Here is a 10,729-nt window from a genome sequence, read left to right on the forward strand (position 1 = left end):
CCTGTGATCAGCTATAACAACCTGTCCAATTGTACATGGCCCTCTGCAACAAACAAAATGGCATTGGCTCCGGCTCAGCCCCGAAAAGGCTGTTGTCTTTTCTATAATTGTTGACAACGCCAGAGGAAAATGATTCAAAGCTCTAGTAGTCAGTGAGTGCAGAAAAGGAGCAGGCACAACAGGTCATTATTTCAAAAACATACATTGTCAAAATGTTGCTGTTGGGAACAAGAATGGAAGAAGTCTTTGATCTAATCAAGGAGAACATGCAAATATGACACTAGTGCTGGTTCATCACAGAGTTAGACACTTTTAAGTGAAACCCCAAAAAACTGCCTGATACTCATCTTGCATCTAAACACCAAACACAAATGAGGAAATGCAGGTCTAAATATCAACATACAGATCCAAACAATATTGTGCAATCACTGAACAGGATATTTTAAGCTATGAACTAAAATGGATGTAGTATTTGTTGTGCTTAATCTGTATTGCATCAGATCTCGTATAGATGAGAATCTATTAAGGCACTCTAGGATTAGTGCTGAATAACTGATTCTATAAGGTTGTTAATCACACTCATTACATATTGTAAATAGAGAGAGGAAGAAATATTCTCCTGAGTGGTAAGATTATAGGCAAATTTTCTTCGGATTTTATAACTCCATATATAATATGAGTTGTCATGAGACTATTTGTATTTGGCACCATACAAAGAAAGTTTTGTGGTACGATGCAATACACGCTATGGGTTCACAAGTTCAATTGGATATATTGTTAAAATTTAACACCCATATACAGTATATATAATTTTTTTTCAGATAGATACAAATGTATTTGTTTGTACAAGCTTTCCAAGTTTTGTGTTGGAATCTGAAAGTAAAAACAATGCGGCTGTATAATATAATGATACAACTCAGACCCCTACACTAGACATCTTGTGAGGTTAAAATATTGTAAGATCTCGTCCCCGTCCCACCCCTATTTCTCATATTCTGAAATTTCACTCTTTCCTTTTCTATGTTTTTTTCCCCAGCCTACTTTTCTTGATGTTGTACAAGGTTATTTTGTTCAGTTTTGCAGCAGCAAGATTTTATTGAGGGTTTTTTTTATTCTTGAGGTCGAGGGGGACAACCATTACGCAGCTTGTAGAAGTAGTCTGCACTTGAAAAAAATTTGAAATTCAAACCTTGTCTTTGGAAATCAAAGCAAACCAAAATGCTCTTCTAGCCTGAGAAAGTGTTGACCAGTGACGAGTTAAGGAATTCAATCACTGGCTTTTTTGCGGCATTGAATAGAATAGGGTAAAGGTTTGTTTGGTTGTTGCCTTTCATTTACATATGAGGATGTGAGTTCAAGTCCAGACTTGTGCCTTTATGATCAAAGTCTTCATTTTGACACGTAGGTGCCATCACTTTTTTTTTTTTCTTTCTCGAAATGTTGGACTTTTCAGAAACCAAAGGTAATGGCCTCCTTGTGGCTACATGAGGAGAGTTGGTGTCTGTCTCTACAAACCTTACATCTGTGCTTCTCAAATGGCACAATGGCACTGCAGGGGAAAGAAAAGAAAAGTAAATCAAATTTAAAACAAAAATACGTTTTAGATATTTTAATGATCATTTTTAAAACAATTTAAACAACTGTATTTCTATACTATTTTACTTTGTGAAGTATAAATCTAGTTAAACTAAAACACAGTTATATGTATATATGAGCTCAAACATGATCAATAACTAACTCTAGAAAAAAAATGTATTTGAGGTCACCAGAAATTCTTGATATCAAATTGGGGTCATGATCCAAAAAGGAACCATTGCACTAAATACTGTTTCTTTCCACTTATTTACAGGATGAGATTCTTTTTAAAATGTGTTATCACTTGTTCATTGCATCATTACGCTCGATAGTTGTTTTTTAAATAGTTTTCTAAGCAAAATGTTGTATTTGGACAAAGGGGATACTTGGATTCAGAAATAAGAGAAAGGGGATACTTGAGCCAAACAAGTTTGAGAACCACTTACATAATCCACTCTAAGCCCAGACCTTCTGCCTGTCTTTTTACAAGCTTCTTATATTGTATAAATTATAGATAAATGCAGGTAAACCTTCACTGGAACAAAAGGTTGACCAGCAAACAAAACGAGCAGACGGGGAAATAAAAGACTGATCTAAACCGTCTACCCGCTCTTAAGCCATTCAATTCCCAAACCCTCATCCCTTCGCATTGGTGCAATCTTCTCTCATTATGGCCCAGATGTATCCTACAGTGAGTGCAGCGACAGTGTCATTTCCATTTCAACGCTCTGCTCTTAGCTCTGGTGCCACTGGAAAATGGCACTGGAACCACAGCAGAACTTTCTGTTCCACACACCACAGGCAGAAAATTGCCCTCTTTTCACTCGTCTGGCTCCATTTCCTCTGCAGCTGCTGCAAATGTGTCTGCATGTTCATTTACTGATATCCATAGCACACTTTGTCGCATCTTTTCTGCACTTATAAATCATTTTACAAATCAGACTAAAAGCGAAATGATAAAGTCCTACACTTTTTTTGCAGATGGAATATGTAAATGATGTTATCTTTGGTGGACTAGCGTCACATAAGTGTTGTTAATGTTTTCCCATGATAATGTGCTAGGTGTGTGGCATAGACGGCTTTTCTTAAAATGTCTCTAATACTACTTCATTTTGTATTGACGTCTGCACTGACAGCCGAGCACTAGGATGAGATAAGCTCATTCTCATAGAACTACATCTCTTCACTGCTACACTGATAAACCCAGAGCACACAAAACACTTTCTTACTGCTTTCACCGTGGACTTGTCTATTGTGTGTAATATACTGTACACTACAATTGCCTCAATTGGGAGAGCAAAATAGAGGATTTTATTACCTGGTGTTGATGTAAAAAAACATAAATTTACCGTCAAGACAAACAGTGATCTCCTATTCATGTGATGATAATAAGGAGAAGAACTGGGAACTATTCCTGATTAATTATTAATGTCATTTGACCTAAAACATTTAGCATTAGCTCACTGATTTTTCTGCCTGGAATTTTGACGATTGGCTACAGTACTAGAAACAACAGCAGATGATGAAAAAAGAGTCAGGTTTTTGCAAGAGGATTCAAATTAGAGCAACTGAAACAGTAACTCATGTGAAGGGCTGGTAATGTGTCAAACAGATATGGTCAACTGGTGGCCATAGGGGCCACATGCGGTCCACAGAGCATAATTTTGAGCATTCCCCAAAGTAAAGATACAAAATTACAGAATGATGCACAAAAGGACAACAAAATTACTCACACAAGATGACTACACATGACAAATTGATGAGCAAAACAACAAAAATTCACAACATTAAAATAAATTATATAACACAAGAGCCAAATGCCACCAAGTGCCAAATCTCCTCTTTGCCAGACATTGGCAGTTATCTGGATCAGTGATCCTGATCATGGTACCATGATCATTGACACCTTATAGGCTTGGAAGAAATTCCTACACCCGTTAATAATGACAGTATGTCCAAATGTATAAGCATTGGGCACACCCATTATGTTATTTTTTTCGAAAGATCACAATGACATGTGCAGATCTGATTTGATTAAACTTGATGGGGTAATTGAAGAACCAACCTGACAAAGCCATGCCAAATTTCACAAAGATCAATGGTCAATTATGAACCAACGCATGATTTTTTAAATTTTTGAGAGATAGGAATTTTTCATTTTTCATACTAATCCAAAATCAGTATATTGATCAGGATCCCCTCCAAAAGCTAAAGGAATCTTTTATGGCGTGTGCTCTACCTTTGGTTAAAGTTTTTGCCAAAATCTGTTAAGTACTTTTGGTGTAATCCTGCTAACGAACTACTAAATGTAAGCAGCTCGTGCAGTGCAGACTTTCGAAAATGCCAAATTTCGTCAGCTGTTTCCGTCACTGACAAAAATTGTCATCGTCAACGACCGCGTATGCGCAACTCGGCCCCCAGGTTTTGCGGAGCCCATGGAAGTACATCACAAAGATGACGGGCTTGGGGCGAGCGTCAGGACACAGGCCAACGTGCCATTTGTAGTGAACAAGTGGATATAAACTTTATGAAAATGTGAAAGTTACAGGCCAAAATACATTTACATCCATTATAGCGCCACCTAGTGTCAAACTTTTTGATATGGGTGGTCTGTGTGCTCTTCTATATACTGTATACCCCGTAAATTTCACAGCCCTCAACATAATACTTCTGCTGAAATAGCAACTTAACACAGCTCGAAAAGTCCTTTTTAGAACTGAAGCATGTCACATGTTGGTGCAATAGACTTTTGAAAAGCTAGTTTTAACAGCAGTGTTGACACACACTGATGATGTATCTCTTGCAGTTGGTGAGCTCACTCTAAGCCAATTGGGTTTATCTACCCCTGTGCCAAATTAAACTTAAAAAAAAAAGTGACAGTTTCCCAGAAGTCCCTTGGCAAAGCGTGCATTTTATAGTAATGTGTATTTGTCATGAATCAGACTTAGCCTCTGGGTTATAAATGACAGGTGAGGTTCCCGACACACCAGATATTGTTGGTGATGATTCTCAGAGACTAAGGTTGGCATGGTCTCTATAGTGAGGGCGATGATGATGATGATGTCAGAATGGGAAGAAAAAACAATACGCTTCAGGAAGTGTACACGTGATTATTAGAGCACGAAGGAGGAAGAATATCTGGTCGTTGGAGTTGGGCTTTTGTGTCAATTAGATTCCAGTTAACAGTTTCCTGTTTTCTGTAATTATTTGTTGTGCATCTTCATCACAATCATTCAATAAGTAACCATCATCCATCCATCCATACCCACAGCCTCTAGTATTTTTCAGTCTGTTCATTTACACCAGTTCATTGCAGACACTAAAAATATTAGCATCACATTATCCAATTGACGTGGTTACACTTATATTCTAGTTTTACTCAACTCATCACATTAAGATTGTAGTAAACTGAATCTGTTACAGTTACAGAACAAAATGTACAGGATATATGAGTTTATGCAACCATTAAAGATTCCATTAACATTTATCAACCTGATATGATGGTATTAATGTTTGTGAATACACACACATAGATTTGATGTAATCAATGTGTAAGTCCAGATATTCACATGATTATTTCTGATTAGATTTCATCCCACAGTTTTATCAGCAACAAAAATATCACTAATTCCTCGATTGGCATTTGCACATTTGTTGTTTTCTATCTGCTTTTGTTGTTTTTCTAATTTATGTACATCCTACATTTTGCACCGATATCCTATGTTAGCATTTATTTTTGTTTTTATATTGGGCTGCTGCAAATGTGAATCAATAAAGCTTCATTTTGTTGTAGCAAAATATTTTGATACGGTTGACAAAAACTATGACAATTTCTATTTGACAGAATAAAAATAGCACTGTTGAGATGATTGCTAGGTTTAGTAATTAAATAACAATGTAAAAATGAAATTGAGTAAATTACCAGTCCATGATACTGCAGTATTATTATTATTTTTTTTTTGCATTAGATGCTATCCCAGAGAGCTAAAATAATGTAATCATGTATCCGTTATTAATCACCGTAGGGAAATTCTTCTCTGCTTTTTTACCCATTATTCTGAAGGTATAGCAGTGGGTTGCCAATTGCAGGTGCTCGGAGAGCAGTTGGATTGGGGTTAAGGGTCGTGCTCAACATCCTACAGTGATGAAAACAGCAATAGTGGTTGAGCGGGTAAGTTTGTTTCTGTTTTGGTCAAATTCATTAAGTTGAAAGTTACATCAATGAACAAGAGGTCTGTTTAATACCCTTTCATATAAGGCAATGTGGGAAAAGCACCTTGCCCAAGGACAAGGATAGAAAACGATTGGAACCCCCAACCTTTTGGTTCCTGGATGACCCACAATCTTTTCTTTTCCTTGTATTTAACATTGGTCTCGTTCTTACAAGAATACCTGCAGTCCTCTGTGTAAAGCTGTTACAAAACACATGCTTTTCAAGCGCTAAACAATGCCAAAATCAGGGGCTCCAATCACATACAGTATGTAATAAAACTCAGTACAGGATTTAAACTGATACAAACATTTGATGTTTTGATGGTTTTGTCTCAGGCTTAACATCATTTACGTACTTCATTTAACAATTAAAATATATGGTTTTAAGCACCCACTCAACCTTTAAAATGGTTATCAGAAGTGCATATACTCGTTATAATACTGTAATCATGACGTAAGACATATCTTGAAGTTACTAAAAAGCTTTATTAATGGTGGATGAGTTTCCGTCTTCTGCAGGGTAAAGCCTGAAAAAGATGCAGTTTAAGGGATCTAAAATAAGAGGAAAAAGAACTAGAGCTGCACCGAGCGAATCAACCAACCAGGCGTTGATAGTGTTATCACAGCCCTCCACAGAGAGATCCTAGCCCAACTTTCCCCCATCAGTATGAGCTGCTGCTGTTGATTCCATGTGCAGAAAGACAGGCTGCGATAGATACTCTGTAATGAGTTTCCATAAAGCCCTTCTCGGTGTGTCATCATTGTCGTTATTTTGTGAATTCATCCCCAAAGAGTGACTAAATGTCAAAGATGAAGCTAATGGAATTGGATGCTGTGTGGAAAATGAAAGGCAGAGGAGTAGCAAGAATTTTAGAAATAAAAAACGAAAAGGCGAGAGCAGCAAAAGGAAATTGTGTGAGCTCCCGTGATGATTCTCCTGATAACAAAAGGCCACGGCTGGTGTTGATCATGTGTGCCATCTCTACTCTGCAATGTGAAGTGATAGAGCTGGGTTCACTGGGACAGAGCTGACCACGTCCTGAAATAAAACACGACATTGATTTATGAGTGTGAACCCCACACTGAGCGTAGCGGATCCGTGCAATCACACACACATTAAATCACAGTGTACTTAAAGCGCTAAATGTACCACTGCTCTGTAGATCACACTGATTCCTATCTTTAAGGTTTGGGGACTGATATTTTATTTGTTTTTCTACACAGGTATTCTCCTGTGCAACCTTTCTATTCCACCTGTTTGGCGATGCTGAATTAATGCAAAACTTTCACACACCGAGAACCGTTTGTCTTACATTGTTCTGTAGTATTTCTTTGCTTTTTTATCTTTGCTTTGTTGATTACCAACCAAGGTTGGTTGTGTTTTACAAAATAACACGGATATGCTTTTGCGTATGTGGTCTTGTTATGAGAATTCTTTGATTAAAAAAAAAAAGAAAATATAAAGATGGTTTACAGCCAGTGCCTAAAAAAGAGACAATGAGAAATATCAACCAAAGTTTTCGAATAAAAAAAACAAAACAATGAAATAGATTGTGCTTTTCTTTTTCTTTGCATGATGTTTAGCGCTTCCTGTTTGTTTTTATCCAAATGTTGAAAATTCAGAATCGGCAGTCGTCAGTAGGCGTCTGTTGCCTAAAATTAATTAATTGAAGTTAGGTTTCATCAGTTTTGAGTTAACTGGCAGTCATTGTATACTAGGGGTGGGACAATACACTGAGTTCATGATAAGATAGACGCTACTGTGCTGGCGATGACTATAAACAAAAATGTTTTTGGAAAGGAAAAAAAAAAGCAGAAAAAAAATCCTTGCAGTTTGAAAAATAACTCGGGATGTTCAATATTTATAAATAATATTTGTTTATGATATTAGTGAAATCCAATATGCTGATAATTTTCCAACACTAAATTTCCATTTTCCAAAATTAACCAATACTTATATATCTAGACTCCCTCCCCCCAACCAAATTTTTTGGTCATAAAATAAACAGTATATCTCAGGGGGAAGAACAGGTTACGACTACTTTTAATGGGATGCCTCACTGAATGTTTTCCACAAAAACATTAGAGCAGAGTTAGAATACTTATTCAGCTTTAGTTATGGAAAAAGTGCCATTGCTTTTCAATATGTAGTTTAAATGAACTTATTGGTTTTTCCATATTAGTAAAAAAAAACAATACTGTTGTCGACTGATTACATTTTGTGGCTAATTGATCATTTCTAAAGAACAAACATTCTTTTATTTGACTTTAACTCTGGACATACATATTTATTCTAGGTATGATTTTCACTTCAATAGGAATAGAAAAAAAATAAAACAAACCATAATAATTTGGTATGTACTATCGGTAGCAGTGACGTGCTGTGAGCACTAGGTCAGGGTAGGCAGGACATTGCAAATCGAGACCACCAATGTCAACACCAATGACAATTTCATATGTTTCTGCTGGCAAGTGTTAATCTAACAAAATCAACATCGTAAAACACATTAAAGAAGCATAAACAACTATTTAATAGCAGCCTCCATACTTTCCAAACAAGATATAACTCATGACACGGCAGCGCATCCGTTGTTTGTGTTGGAAACACAGAAACACAGAAAACAACAACAACTCAAAACAGTCTCAGTGAGGCACATCCACAAAGCCAATCCAACCATTCACTGTGGAAAGTACAAAACATTTTCTGACCTTTCCTTTGCTGAAGGTCTGGTAGCTTTTCCTCAAAAGAAAGTTTCTTTATTGTCTCTAGCGCTGTCATCCTGCCTGTAGTGTTATCTCGCCCACTAGCTAGAGAACGTAGCAGCAGCCATGCTCCATCAATTCACTAATGCACTGTGAACTTACGTATAGCATTTAGCATAGCACGGTTACATCCAAAGGCAGCGCAGAGAGCTGCCTTTATACATAAATGGTTTTCATCTTGGGGAACTGACTGCTCATAAAAACACGCTATGGAAACAGAGGCAGAGCAGCAATGTCCTTTTGGGAGAGGGTGTGGTCTCCTCCTGCCTTACAGTTTGTGCCGCCGTACCAGGAAATAGCGATGTTTCGTCATTTGGGCTATAAAAAGCGCAAAATGCTGACACTTTCAAACGTATGGTGCTGTAGGCTATTGGAAATGGAAAAATAAATAATTTATAATTAAAACAAATAATCAAAATATCAATTCACCCTTGGGTAGGCACTGCCTACCTTGCCTACCTTGACTGCACGTCACTGACCAGTAGATTGTGCGGGATTTTTATTTAAACCAAGGTTTGGGGTTTACAAAACACGATATTTTCCAACACACACACACATTAAATCACAGTGTACTTAAACCACTATATGTACCACTGCTCTGTAGATCACACTGATTCCAGTTATTAACATTTCCCAGCAGAGGTTTGGCTGCTGATTTTTTGCAGTATTCATCATTCTCTCCTGTGCGACCTTCCTATTCCACCTGCTTCTAAAAATAAAATGGACTTCAAAGCAGAGAAATTATTGAATTAATCAAAACCAATCACTCTGCGGAGCAGGTTGGGCATGAAAGCAGCCAGGCCTTCTTTGTATAAAATGATTGATATTGTGGAAGTTTTGGTACGACCACAGAAAGGTTTCACACACAGGAAAGTGTAAGAAGGAAACTTCTAAACCAGGCTGACAGCAAACTAATAAATCCTCCCTGGGAGTGTCTGTTTGAAAAAGGCAGAGCTGTGAGTCATCAGTGATGTATTAAAACCGTCTCTAATCTCGCTCTGTGTGGCTCTGGTGTTATGAGTTTGTCTCATTACTGCATTGATTTTCATAATAGGCATTTTGCTCATGTAATGCATATTTGAAAAACTAATTGTGAATTACAACAACAACCACCGGGTATAATAACACTTTCATTTGCATTAAACAGCTGAAGTGAATAATGACAAAAACCAAAAAGGTTACGGAAAAAACTACAGGTAAGAAACACAAAGGACATGTGAAGGGATGATCTATAATAGCTTTTTGCCAACATCTATTAAGCAAATATTGCCCAACAATAAATTTCCAATTTCCAATATTAACTGTTACCTATAAAACCTATTTTCAGACATGATCCATTTCTAGTAAGCATTTTGAAATGTCCATCTGAAGTTACAAAAATAACATTACACCTAGCAGTCAGAGAACAGGGCTGAAGCACGAGAGGGCCACGGATCAAATCTGGTGGGAGCAACTTTTGGGAAATTTTATAGAGAGAAACATTCCAAATTAACACATGATTATTTATGGAGATAAATATATTATTCATACATTGTTAGTAATTCACAGTCATTCCCAAGAGCTATAACAGAAAAAAAAAACAAGAATAAATCACACACTGGGTAAGATACAGCTGCCTGTAATTATACATCTGGCCAGTAGCTGGTTTAATATGAAATGAACCATTTCACAAACCAATGGGCTAAAGTGTGATGATGCCTCACGAGGCTTCATCACACCATCACTAGTTTCTAGGAGTTAGGATGATTTTGTTACCTCTGATGTCTTTGTGTTCCTGTGCGTCTCCACCTCCCAGTGATGTTGGTGTGTTTGGCTTGTGATGATTAGCGCCCTCATGTTTGGCACTCAGGTGTGGCTCGTTCCCAATAAGCCTCCCTCACTGTTTAGCTGATGGCTTGAACACACAATAATGGCGGTGTCATATTTCTATGATGTCTCGCTCCAACACCCTGCCTCCAGTTTCCTCTTTTGTACTTTAGTTTTGTTTTGAGTTTCATTAAATAACAATAATGGATGAACCATAATTTCTGGACAATAGCCGCTACTTTTTTCCAACGCTTTGAACCCTGCAGCTTAAACAATGTTGTGACTAATTTGTGAATTTTTTTAGTTTTACAAGCTTCATGATGCCAAAAAATTGAGCTCCGTCACGTTAGACCAGGTGGACCAATGAAACCGT

Source organism: Gouania willdenowi, chromosome 7 (genome assembly GCF_900634775.1).
Source record: "Gouania willdenowi chromosome 7, fGouWil2.1, whole genome shotgun sequence".
Classification (NCBI taxonomy): Eukaryota; Metazoa; Chordata; class Actinopteri; order Blenniiformes; family Gobiesocidae; genus Gouania; species Gouania willdenowi.